Source organism: Myotis nattereri (assembly GCF_964212035.1).
Source record: "Myotis nattereri genome assembly, chromosome: 19".
Taxonomy (NCBI): domain Eukaryota; kingdom Metazoa; phylum Chordata; class Mammalia; order Chiroptera; family Vespertilionidae; genus Myotis; species Myotis nattereri.
Genome location: NC_138095.1, coordinates 18,327,303 through 18,339,901, shown reverse-complemented (window position 1 = coordinate 18,339,901; position 12,599 = coordinate 18,327,303). Strand labels below are relative to the sequence as shown.

At 40.2% G+C, this 12,599-nt stretch overlaps 1 protein-coding gene across 1 annotated transcript in view; it reads left to right on the top strand.

Moving 5' to 3' along the window:
• The window catches only part of SNX19 (sorting nexin 19), a gene marked incomplete at its 5' end in the record, with an annotated part of 400,377 nt that extends 393,153 nt beyond the window's left edge, over positions 1-7,224 (top strand). The window contains one exon of the transcript XR_013997239.1: positions 7,181-7,224. The remainder of the gene's footprint in view (positions 1-7,180) is intronic.
• Between the last annotated feature and the right edge of the window lie 5,375 nt (positions 7,225-12,599).

Sequence of the window (12,599 nt, the reverse complement as noted above, 5' to 3'; positions counted from 1 at the left end):
TTGCCTTTGGATTCTTCTAGAATTTTTATGGTTTCCTGTCGTACATTTAAGTCCTTTATCCATTTTGAGTTTATTTTTGTGTGTGGTGTAAGTTGGTGGTCTAGTTTCATTTTCTTGCATATATCTGTCCAATTTTCCCAACACCATTTATTGAAGAGACTATCTTGGCTCCATTGTATGTTCTTGCCTCCTTTGTCAAATATTAATTGAGCATATTGGTTCGGGCCGATTTCTGGGCTCTCTATTCTATTCCATTGATCTATATGCCTATTCTTGTGCCAGTACCAGGCAGTTTTGAGAACAGTGGCTTTGTAATACAACTTGATATCTGGTATTGAGATCCCACCTACTTTGTTCTTTTTCAGGATTGCTGCAGCTATTCGGGGTCTTTTTTTATTCCAGATGAATTTTTGGAGAGTTCGTTCTAGATCTCTGAAGTATGCCGTTGGTATTTTAATGGGAAGTGCGTTGAATTTATAGATTGCTTTGGGTAGTATGGACATTTTAATGATGTTGATTCTACCAATCCAGGAACACGCGAACCTGGGACCTTTCAGTTCACAAGCCTTCCACTGAGCCAAATCAGCTAGGGCCTATTCAATGATTTATTCCATTCATGGGAGCAACATGCTTTCTCAGTCTTTATTAATATATTTAGCTCTGCATTTTATTTTAACTATAATTACATATGGTTTTACACTTGCAGAGTTCTTACGGTTTTTGTGCTTATTGATTATGCTGAATTTAGTAATATCTATAACCACCTCATAACTAAGTACAGAGAGAGCAAACTCTAGTGAAGATTAGAGAGCAAAGACTAAATGACCTCGGAAAACCATTGTCATCTCTTGAAAGTGGACCAGTCTCTTGTCTGGAGAAGGACTTTGATTTGTAGTAAACATTCATATGTAGGGAAGTATCAAATTTTTCTAAATTTGGCTGGGAAGGGAGAGTAGCTGAGGGAAGATTTCCAGGTTTTGAAAGGAGGTGGAAGCTGGGGAATCAAAAATGAGTACCAAATTTTAAGCTCTGGGGCGCTGGGTAGTTGAAAGCCATTAATAGAATTAGAAATTTTGCAGTGGAGTATCAGTTGAGGAGAAGGTATTTGAGTTAATTTTCAGATGTTTAATTTGAAAGATAGCAAACATTCAGATGGAATTGTCTAGCACTCCAGCTAGTCATTAGAGGCCCAGAATTACAGTTCAGGAAGGATGATGGGGTTAGAGATTCTAGATGAATATAGCCAGAGGTGATGATAGAGTCAGAGATCTGTCAATAAGCATACTTCATCTATTCCTCATTACTGTATCATGTTCTTCTGTATATACCATATGCTAGGCATTGGGCACGTTCCATATACAGACTCTTCCTGGCTTATATGGCTGACTTAAATTTTTTTGATTTTATGATGGTGTGAACGTAATACGCATTCAATAGAAATCGTACTTTGAATTTTGATTGTGCTAGTGATAGGCAGTATGATACTCATGGTTTGTTTTCCTAGGTTTTCTGGCCTAATAGTAATTTCTTTTTTTCAAACATCATTTTGTTGTAAAATTTTCCTGACTTTCTGTCAGTTTGACAATTTAGAAATGTGTTTACTATAGCAAGTCATAACTTTCCCAACCCAAATCTGTTTATTTTTATTTGAATAAAAGCAACTTGTCATTTTCAGGATAGTTTATTACTAGTTTGAATAGACATTCTAGAAATAATATAACTTTTATTGTAATAAGAGGAATTGTTCCTATGTGGAAACAAAATTGTATTCACACTATTATCAAATCAGTGGAAAGAATGTTTGTTGTAATTTAGTAAGAGTACTGGCTCCAGATCCTATTTTTAACTAATTCTTGAACAAAAGCGGTGGACTCCAAGAATCAAATAACTGGGCTTTCCTCCCATCTTCCATGAAGTTACTGACTTGGTTAGCTTTTCTTGGCTCTTTATAGTACAGTATCTAGTACCTGATAAATGTTACACTAAACTTCTCTTAAACTATAAAATTCAAGTCCTTTCATTCTGTTTCTGAGGGATTTTTCCAATTGCAGAAAACATTGCCTCTTTATAGTCTTTTCTTCTATCCTTTATCTCTTTAACCTCCAAGAGAGTGTTCAAGCTATGAATAGTAATATCTATTGTATAAGAGAATGAACACTCAGTCCCAGAGGCATTCCTCACAGTCTGACATACAGTTCCTCTGGAGATACTTAATACAGTATTGGCTATCGACACAATGTTTTCCCATAGTTGTCTGTATCTTCACAGACTGGTAATTCCCAGAGTTCTGTAGGAGGAAGTCCTGGTCTTGAGCAGCTTTAGTCAGGGCCCTCAAAGGAGCATATCTTTCCAGGGGTTTTGTGATTGGTGTCTTTTATCAGTTGTGAGTTAAAGCTAGAGCTTAAAAAGTGGGGCTTCCATAGCTTAATTACCGCAACTTATTTTAAAGAACCATTACTAATGTACAGGACCATTAATAGTTGTGGCAATTATGAATCATTGAAGTATTTGTCATTGTTAGTTACTTCAGTTTCATTTTATTCATGAGTACATTTATAATGAGAAGGATGAGTAAGCAAAGTGTGAATTGTACATTCATATTGTCTATGAGCAAGAATGATAGGATGAAAAAATTTACAGTAACAATATACAATGTAATTCTGTAAAACTTACCTACATATTTGCTGCCTTTTAAATATTATCTGTGGAGTAGAGAATTGGAAGAAAAAATAATCAAGATTCCTTCTCAGTATCAAAGCCTAATTTTTTTAAAGTGAAATTGGATGCATTTGTTTTCTTTATATAAAAACTAGAGGCCTGGTGCATGAAATTTGTGCGGGGGGGGAGAGGGGGGAAGCTCAGCCCGGCCTGCACCCTCTCCAATCCAGGACATCCCTCTCACAATCTGGGACCACTGGCTCCTAACCGCTTTCCTGCCTCCCTGATCACCCCTAACCACCTCTGCCTGCCGGCCTGATTGCCTCCTAACTGTTCCCCTGCTGGCCTGATCGCCCCCTAACTGCTCTCCTGCCCACTTGATTACCCCTAACTGCCCCAGCCTCTGTCACCGCAGGACGTCCAGAAGGTTGTTCGGTCTAATTAGCATATTATGCTTTTATTTGTATAGATAGATGAAAATTTTTGATATGTTTAAATGGATTAATTTATTTCTTATACACTTTGTAAAATCTTTTAGGGAACATCGTGCCTAAATTAAGTCTGTGGTGATGTTTGCATTTGTTCCTTGTAGTTCTTTTGAGTGTTGTCAAAATCTGGCCGTGCCAGTGAAAAAGTTTTGGAAATAGGTAATGGTGCTGGCTGCACAACAGTGTGAATGTACTTAATGCCACTGAACTGTACACTTAAAAATGGTTAGGAAGGCAAACTTTATGTGATATATATTTATACAATTTTGTTTTAAAATCTGCCTTGCCCATGTAGGTATATCACACATATGAACATCATCTGTTGTGTGTCAGGGTAAATTAATTAAAATACTGATGACAGTTGCCAACATAGAAAAGAGAAATATGAACAGTTTGAAGTGGTAACCACCTATAATGAAGATGATATTGCAAAACATTAGAATTTTATGATTGTGATGGCCTCCATCAAATGATTAAGTATTAGAAGTCAATGGAACTAAATGGCCTCCAATACTTCTCTCTACCTGGAGATTCTTTGAACTTGTTAATAAACCTTGCTTTTATTAGTTAAATAAGGGATTGAAAACTGTGGGAACAACCCAGCCTGGCTCGCGTGGCTCAGTGGTTGAGCATCAACCTATGAACCAGGAGGTCCCAGGTTCGATTCCCTGTCAGGGCCTGGGTTGTGGGCTTGATCCCCAGTGTGGGGTATGCATGCAGGAGGCAGCCAGTCAGTGATTCTCTCTCATCATTGGTGTTTTTTGTTTGTTTGTTTTAATATATTTTATTGATTTTTTTACAGAGAGGAAGGGAGAGGGATAGAGAGTTAGAAACATCGATGAGAGAGAAACATTGACCAGCTGCCTCCTGCACACCTCCCACTGGGGATGTGCCCGCAACCAAGGTACATACCCTTGACCGGAATCGAACCTGGGACCTTTCAGTCTACAGGCCAACGCTCTGTCCACTGAGCCAAACCGGTTAGGGCATCATTGGTGTTTCTATCTCTCCCTCTCCCTTTCTCTCTGAAATTAAAAAAATATATATTTTTAAAAAAAGAAACAGCCCTAACCGGTTTGGCTCAGTGGATAGAGCATCGGCCTGCGGACTCAAGGGTCCGAGGTTTGATTCCGGTCAAGGGCATGTACCTTGGTTGCGGGCACACCCCCAGTGGGGAGTGTGCAGGAGGCAGCTGATAGATGTTTCTCTCTCATCGATGTTTCTAACTCTCTATCCCTCTCCCTTCCTCTCTGTAAAACATCAATAAAATATATTTAAAAAAGAAAGAAAGAACCCAAATGTCAACAACAGATGAATAAACAAAATATAATACAATGGAAGCCTATTGTGTAGTCTTTTAAAAAGAATAAAATTCTGCCTTGGCCGGTTGGTTGGAGTGTTGTTCCATACACCAAAAGTTTGCCGGTTCCATTCAATAAGGAACTGCCATTTGACCCAGTGATCCTGATTTTTTAAATTTAAATTTCCTATTGTTCATTGCTACTATATAAAAATACAATTGACTTCTTTATGGTAGCCTGTATCCTATCACTTACTAGCTCTAGGAGGGTGTTGTTTTTAAGATTCTTTGAATGTAGATAATCATTTCTAAGTAGGAACAGTTCATATATTTTTTTCCTTTCCAATATGTATATACACCTTCTGTTTTTCCCCCCTTTTTTTCCTGATCTTAAGGGGAAAGCATCCAGTGTTCAACCAGTAAGTATGTTACTAATATTTTGTTGAGGCTTTCACAACTGTGTTCACAAAGGATATTGTTGTGTAGTTTTCTCTTTTGTACTGATTTGTCTGGCTTTGATATCCGAGTACTGTTGGCCTCATAAGATGAGAAGTCTTCTTTTATTTTCTGGAAGAGATTATATGGTTGTTGTTTGGTAGAATTCTGTAGTGAAACTGTCTAGGTCAGGGGTCCTCAAACTATGGCCCGTGGACCACATGCAAATAGAAATATTGTATTTGTTCCCGTTTTGTTTTGTTTTGTTTGTTTTTAAATATATTTTATTGATTTTTTACAGAGAGGAAGGGAGAGAGATAGTTAGAAACATCGATGAGAGAGAAACATCGATCAGCTGCCTCCTGCACATCTCCCACTGGGGATGTGCCCGCAACCCAGGTACATGCCCTTGACCGGAATCGAACCTGGGACCTTTCAGTCCGCAGGCCGACGCTCTATCCACTGAGCCAAACCGGTTTTGGCACCGTTTTTTTTTTAACTTCAAAATAAGATATGTGCAGTGTGCCTAGGAATTTGTTCATAGTTTTTTTTTAAAACTATAGTCCGGCTCTCCAACTGTCTGAGGGACAGTGAACTGGCCCCCTGTTTAAAAAGTTTGAGGACCCCTGGTCTAGGTCTTGAAGATTTCTTCTTTAAAGGATTTTAGTTATGAATTCAGTTTTTGTAATAGTTATAGGATTATTCATTCAGGTTATGTATTTCATCTTGGTTGAATTTTGTGTGTGCTTATCCTAAGAATTGGTCCATTTTATCTTTATTGTCAACTTTCTGTGTGTATAGTTATTTGTAGTATTCTCATTATGCTTTTTTTAAAAAATATATTTTTTTATTGATTTCAGAGAGGAAGAGAAAAGGAGAGAGAGATAGAGACATCAATGATGAGAGAGAACCATTGATCGGCTGCCTCCTGCACACCCCACACTGGGGATCAAGCCTGCAACCCAAGCATATGCCCTGACCAGGAATCGAACCGTGACCTCCTGATTCATAGGTTGACACTCAACCACTGAGCTACACTGGCTGGGCTTGTTATGCTTTTTATATCGGTAATGTGTTAAAGAAAAAACACACAACAATCATAAATTTTGAAAAGATCTGGTTGGTCTTATTCAGCAATTCATGAATCTGGCAGCATCCAGTCTAGAGATAGAGTGGAGTTCTCAAAGAGTCATATAAAGTGAGAGGCTTATAGACCAAAGTGAGTAGGAGCAAGGAAGTTACACTGGGCATTTGCTGATTGGGTAGGGCAGGGTTACTTTCCTTATATGGAGAGAAGAGATGTCTTGCAGTCCAGTTAGGTAACTTGTACTGAGCAAGCAAGTGCTGACTGTTTGGCTTAGGCCTTTCTTTTCTTGGAGAGCCAATCATAGAAACCTAGTTAAGTTCCAGTTTGTTGAACTTATCATAAGTGACTCCATCTTGATATCCTAGTCTGGACACTTCCACAATTGATAATACCCTCTCATTCCTGTTGTCAGTTTTTCTTCAATCTTGCTAGAGCTTTATCAGTTTTATCAATCTTTTTAAAGGCCAAACGTTTGGGGTTTTTTCTGTTTTTATTTTCAATTTTATCTTTCTGTTTTTATTCTTTCTACTTGGTTTGGTTTTTTGTTCTTTTCTAGCTTTTTGTTGTTAATCCTCACAGGAGGGAGAGGGGGAGAGAGAGACAGACAGGCATCGATTGGTTGGCTCCTACATGCACCCCAGGCAGGGCCAGGAATCTAGACCCTGACCCTTGGGTTCACAGACTGGCACTCTAACCAGTGAGCACACTGGCTAGGGCTTTTCCAGCCTCTTAAGGTAGAAGCTCTAGATTACTGATTTGAGACCTTACTCATTTTGTGATACAAGTGTTTTTTTTTTTTAATATATTTTTATTGATTTCAGAGAGGAAGGGAGAGGGAGAGAGAGATAGAAACATCAATGATGAGAGAGAATCGTTGATTGACTGCCTCTCACACGCCCCACACGGGATCCGGCCCACAACCCGGGATCCGGCCCACAACCCGGGCATATGCCCTGACCGGGAATCAAACCAGTGACCTCTTGGTTCCTGGGTCAATGTTCAACCGCTGAGTCACACCCGGCTGGCCTGATACAAGTTCTTCATGGTGTAAATTTCCCTCTAAGGGGGTTTTGCATTCAATTCTAATGTAGGAGGAAGGGTTCCCACAACAAAAAGCAATTCTTTGACACCAGTTGGGTGTTTTACAGTCTAACTGAATTCTGACACTATCTGAAGATAGCATCAGCCTCTTAAGTTAAGGGGTTAGTCCAGCCGTGGGCAAACTACGGCCCCCCGGATCTGGCCCATTTGAAATGAATAAAACTAAAAAAAGACCGTACCCTTTTATGTAATGATGTTTACTTTGAATTTATATTAGTTCACACAAACACTCATCCATGCTTTTGTTCCGGCCCTCCGGTCCAGTTTAAGAACCTATTGTGGCCCTCGAGTCAAAAAGTTTGCCCACCCCTGGGTTAGTCCTACAAGACTGCTACCCCCTCACCCTTACTGATCCATAGGTCACAAGTTCAGGTTTATCACCTGATCTTCTTATGGACCAGCTGTAGATTGAAGGTTCCAACAGCTCCCTCCTTGGGTTTAATTAATTCACCAGAGCAGCCCATAGAACTCAAGGAAACTTTCTACTTACTAGATTACACACACACACACACACATATATATGTATATGGCTGATGTGCTAAGTGTTCGTCCAGCTGGTCGCTATGACACGCACTGTCCATGAGGGGGTAAATACTCAAACCAGGAGCTGCCATGATGTTCACTGGCCATTTACAGAGAAACAGCCATTTACAGAGAAACCATGGACCTGGCACCCGGAAAGCAACATTTGGCTTCCCCCAAGTGGGACACAGGCCCCACCACCACCCCAGAGCGACAGCCCACCAAATCGCAGGCAACGCTACCAAGACCCCATGGTGCAAAATGCAACCCACCCTGGAAGTGGTCTCTGTGGATGCCGGGTAATGACGTCACGTAGCAATGCCCAGCTTCCTCTCCCTAGCAACTAGCCTCCTTGGAGTTTCTTCAACCCAAGAACCCAACTTGCTTTATAGCCAGGTGGAAACATTTTATACTTTAATCAAATGTCTGTGAAGTGTTTTCCTATGCTTCATCTCATTTGATCCTCACAGAAGTCCTGGAGTAGGTAGATAGGGTACTCGGTGGAATCCTATTTTCTTTTCATTAGCCGGAAAACAGAGATTTAGAAAGCTTAGAAACTTGACCTGACTGAAAAGAAGTAAGAAATGGTGGACCTTGAAAATGACCAGGTTTTCTCACTGCGCAGAATATAGTCAAACACTGCTGCAGTTAAATATTTTACCCTTTGTTCTCCCTGTGTGATCTATAGTAATAAAAGCACAATATGCTAATTAGATCGGACTTCCAGACATCCTTTCTGATGAAGCCGTGGAGATGGGGGCCGAGGCAGAGGCAGTTAGGAGTGATCAGGCAGGCAGGCAGAGTGGTTAGGGGCAATCAGGCAGGCAGGCAGGGAACAGTTAGGAGCCAGCGGTCTCTGATTGTAAGAGGGATATCCGACTGCCAGTTTAAGTCTGATCCCTGACCGGCTGTCAGACATCCCCCGAGGGGTCCAGATAGCGAGAGGGTGCAGGCCAGGCTGAGGGACTCCCCTCCGTGCACACATTTTGTGCACCGGGCCTCTAGTCTACAATAATAACCTGCTTCGTGTTGATCTTTACTGCTTTGTTGCTGACAGTTACCTGAAAGAGAAGTTGGGATGCTTCACTGGGCTGGAAAAAGTTCAGTTAAATCAGAAAGCAGGTCTAATTAAGCAAGTTTATTCTATATATGTAAAAGGCTAAGTTGACTCTTGCGTACTCTATACATATAAAGCTCTCACTGGCGCCAATTGCACGCATGTGTTTCCATCTGTCATTGTCAACTATGAATTTGGTTGACACTTCTATTATAGAGAAAGGGCAAATAGCGATATTAAAATATTTCTTCTAATTAATTTCCTTTCAATGTGAATGGATCCGTGCACCATGCCACTGGTTTATTATAAAAGACTATAATTCAGGAGCAGCCAGATTGAAGAGATGCATAGGACAAAATATGGGGAAAGGGCATGAAGTTTCAATGTCTTTTCCAAGTGTGCTGCTCTCCCCAAATCTCCAAATGTTGAACTATCCAGAAGGTCCGTGAACTCTATCCTTTGAGGGTTTTATGGAAGCTTGGTTACATAGGCATGATTGACTCAGCCTTCATTCTCTCCCACATCCCCACAGGTCAGAATGGAAGTTTCAACATTCAGGTTATATGGTTGGTGCTCTTGTCAACCAGCCCCCATCCTATACTAGTAGATGTTCCTTCCAAGAGTCAGTTAATTGACATTACAGAGACATCTTTGCTGCTGTCATCACTTAGGAAATTCCAGAGGATTTAGGAGCTCTATGCCAGAAATAGGGATAAAGATCAAATATATTTATTATAAATCACAGTATCACACCCTCTAAACTCTTATGTTAGTTGCATCCCATAAATTTTGACATGTTTTTGTTCAGTTTAACATTTTCTAACTTCTCTTGAGTCTTGCTCTGTGATCCATGTATTATTTAAAATTTCCAAGTGTTGAGGGATTTTTTAATCTTTCTGTTATTGATTTTTGTTTGTTTCATTCCATTTAGGATCAGAGTCCATACTTTGAAAACAATATGTATTCTGTCAGTGACTAGAATTCTATATAATAAATGCCTAATATGCAAATTGTCCCCTTAACTGGGAGTTCGACCAGGGGGCAGGGCCAGCTGGCCAGCCAACCACCTACGGCCCCTCCCCCCAATCAGCCCCAATCGGGACGGGTTGGCAGGACCCCACCCATGCACAAATTTGTGCACCAGGCCTTTAGTATTCTATAAATGTCAATTTTATTCAGTTGGTTGATGGTGTTTAGTTCTGTAGCTTTCTTAATCTTTTGTCTACTAGTTCCATTGATAGCTGAAACAGGAGTGTTGAAGTCTCCAAATAAAAATTGGGACTTGCCTATTTCATTTCTGTCACTTTGCTTCGTGTGTTTTGAAGCTCACTTAAAGAGTATATACATTTAGAATTGTTTTAATTCTGGATGAATTGAACACTACCATCTTTCTTTTGATTTGTATTTGAATGGTGTGTTTTATTCAGCCTTTTCCTTTTAAACTATCTAAAATATATTTGAAATCAGTTTCTTGTAGGCAATAGTTTATTTGGGTTGTGGTCTCTCACTCTCTCAATCCACTCTGACATTGTTTTAGTTGGTGTGTTTAGGCCTTTTACATTGAATGTAACAAATCATTACAGTTTAGAGGTAAGGCTCTCTTCTTTCATTTATTCCCCCAGTTATAGAACCTTGGGCACAACACACTGAGAATACTGGGACCTTAATCATATTTGTCCCAGCTTATGAAATGAATCCATTTCAGACAAGTGACCACAAAACAAATAGCTCCTAATCTTCCAAAACAACATCGTGTATAGAACTTCAGAGCAACAGGTACTCTCAAGAACAGTAGTAGTTGTGTTAATCATGTGTACTATTCCATAAGTAATTTGGAATCAAAGGGGGGGTGGAAGGCAACTATTTCTGAATTCATCCCAAGTTTTGCCACAATGTATGATATTTTGGTATTTCCAAATTATATTAGTCTGTAATTTTTTTATTATAGAATGTATAATGAGACTAAGTTTCCATAGCTATGTGTTGGGAAATTCATGTAATAAATACATGGCATATAAGGCATTTTCCCATCTAACTTCATCTTTCTCTTATCCCGTGCCTCCAGTTATATCAGACTTTGTGCCATAGCCGTATAACTATTGTATTGAACAAGTTTGACTTATGCAAGATCCTCAGAACCCATTTTATTTTTGTCTTTCACTTCAATGTCAATTCCACTGTCCACTTGTTTATTCTGCAGAGTTCTCCCTCCAACTCTTTGAAGGGCAACTCTTAATAACTTTGCTGATCGCTTTCAGGAAATAACATTATTTTCAAGAACTTTATTCAGAGTTAAAGCGTTCCCTCCTTGCCCACCTCAGGCCCCCTACCAGCTGAGGGAGGAAAGGAGAGGGGGGGAGAGGGAGAGGAGAGGGAGAGAGAAACATTGATATGAGAGAGATACATCAATTGGTTGCCTCCTGCTTGCCCTTCATTGGGGATCAAGCCAGCAGTCTGAATATGTCCCCTGACCAGGATTCAGACTGGCAACCTCTTGGTTCATGGTTTATGCACAACCACCGAGCCACACTGCAGCCACTAAAACCCTAATATGCTGATACCTTTTTTATTTAGATATAATTTACAAAAGCATTCCCCCAAATTGCTTTGTTTTGCATTTATTACAGTACCAACTATTTTTTGTAGTTACTTAACTTAGATACAGTAATTGGCGTACATAGCCGTATGTGTTTGCATTGGAAAAGTACTGTGTTTTAAGAGTCAGAAGATCCAGATTTGGTTGTCATTTGTTAGTCACTTAACTTATCTGAGCGTTAGTTTTATCCTTGACAAAGGGCTAATATAAGCCTCCCCGATTTCACACAGAAGGTATAAAAAGTGGTTAGGGGGAAGTACTATAAAAACTGAAGCATAATTAGATTGCTATATTAAAGGTATTTGAGGATTTTAGTTATTTATGTTTTTAGTAAATAAATGTAAAATCTGATATTGGCAAACCAGTTGTCCTTTTATTTTAAGGAAAATCCAGTCAGTTGATTGATTACTAAACTTTTTTTTACATAAATTTACTTCTGAAAAGGTTTTATTGTATTAGTTACCTAAATAACAATAATAACTGCTTTTATTTGTTGAGCATTCACAAAGGGCTAAATACTGGGCAGTTACTACATACATTGTTTCACTTAGTTCTCATAACCGTTGAGGAATTGTTGAGGACAGAATCTAGGCCTATCACATTCTAAAACCTCCCGGTGAAGAGCGAAGGCCTGGGTTCCGGGCACAGGAGGAAAACTGGAGCCAGCAGCCAGAGGAAGGGGCCCCCAGACTGCGAGAGGGCACAGGCTGGGCTGAGGGACCCACCCGAGTGCACAAATTTTTGTGCATCGAGCCTCTAGTCCTATATGATAAAAGCCTAATATGCAAATTGACCAAATGGGGGAACAACTGGTCGCTATGATGTGCACTGACCACCAGGGGGCAGACACTCAGCGCAGGAGCTGCCCCTAGCCCACAGGCCCCAGGCCAGCCAAGGCAGGTGCCAGCAGGGGCCCCCTGATCACCGGCCAGGCCTAGGGACCCTACCTGTGCCTGAATTTCATGCATCGGGCATCTAGTTACATAATAATACAGGAATAAATGCATCTTTAACACATTGTATGTGGGAAACGTATTTATACGTTTTACGTATTTATATGTTCTACCAGTGTAGTAGAGCGCAGGACACGTATTAATATGTTTTTATAGACTAGTGGTAGAACGCGGGTAACATATAAATACGTAAACTAAAGTTATCGTAATTTTACTGAACGTTGCCATTTGCGCAAAAAATTAGCAAAAATGGCCCACGCCACCTGTTAGCGTGCGATAAAAACTACCCGCAAACAATGTGTTAAGAATTAGTGTTTTTGCCGAGGCCGGTTTGGCTCAGTGGATAGAGCATCGGCCTGCGGACTGAAGGGTCCCGGGTTCGATTCCGGTCGAGGGCATGTA